Source organism: Myotis brandtii, unplaced genomic scaffold (genome assembly GCF_000412655.1).
Source record: "Myotis brandtii unplaced genomic scaffold, ASM41265v1 scaffold179, whole genome shotgun sequence".
NCBI lineage: Eukaryota > Metazoa > Chordata > Mammalia > Chiroptera > Vespertilionidae > Myotis > Myotis brandtii.
In genome coordinates, this window is record NW_005356635.1 from 3,331,421 (window position 1) to 3,332,814 (window position 1,394).

The following is a 1,394-nucleotide window of genomic DNA, read 5'->3' on the forward strand; positions in this document are numbered from 1 at the left end:
GAATAAATAATCTGATGAACAGAATAAACTGGTGATTATAATAGAATCAGGGGCATAGAAAGGGAGTGGACTGACTATTCTTGGGGGGGAAAGGGGTGTGGGGGATGCGGGAAGAGACTGGACAAAAATTGTGCACCTATGAATGAAGACAGTGGGGGTGGGGGTGTGAGGACGAAGGGTGGGGTGGGAACCCGGTGGAGGGGAGCTATGGGGGAAAAAAGAGGAACAACTGTAATAATGTGAGCAATAAAGATTTAATTTTAAAAAAAGAGAGAGAGAGAGGAGTGATTTAAAGAAAAATATTAGGAAAACTGCAGTGAGAGGTAATTAAAATGGCAAGCCATGCTGAAGTTGTAGATGAATGATCAGAGTCCTGTTTAGAGGTTCAGATTAACCCCAAATGCTCATGCCCAACTGCAATATCTTGGCAAGTCCTATGGCTCATTAAGGTCAGCCTCTTTCTCTATAAAATAGTTATTGAATTTGACATCTACACTAATAAAAGAGAAACATGCAGATTGGTGTCACTCCACTATGCCCACCAGCCAATCAGAGTGACTATGCAAATTAACCCAACAAATATGGCAGTTAATTTGCATACACAGGCACAGAGCAAAGACTGAAGACTGAAGACTGAAGACTGGAGACTGAAGAGGCTTGGCTTCTCCACTACGGCTGGACCAAAGGCTTGGGTCCCTGGTGTCGGAGGAAAACCAGTGCCGGCAGACAGGGGAAGGAAGGCCAAGTGTGCGAATCTTCATGCAATGGGCTTCTAGTATTTCTTATAAACATTAAATAAGGCCACATTCAAACATGAAAGTGATTTGTAAACCATAAGAATCTGTAGAAATAAATTGCATTATTAAGTATAGTTAAAAAGGGAATGGTCATACTTTCTTTCATCTTTGATATGCTGTGGACCCTTCAAATTTTACAACAGTGTAAATGTGAACAGAGGCTGGAGAATATAGGGCATAAGAGCAGGGGCTTTACAGTTTTAAATTAATTCAATATTATATTCTGGCTCTGAATTATTTAACATCCTTTATCCTCAGCAATCTCACCTAAAAAAATGGGTATAATTTTAGCACATATCTTGGAAGAATATTTCTCAGAATTAAGCAACACATATAAAACCTTTGGCACATATATGCACTAACAATAAAAGCAATTATAGACATTATCATTATTAAACTAGTGGCCCGGTGCACGAAATTCATGCACAGGTGGGGGGTGTCCCTCAGCCCGACCTGCACCCTCTCCAATCTGGGACCCCTCGGGGGATGTCCGACTGCTGGTTTAGGGCCTAAACCAGCAGTCAGACATCCCTCTCACAATCCAGGACCACTGGCTCCTAACCGCTCACCTGCCTGCCTGCCTGATTGCCCCTAACC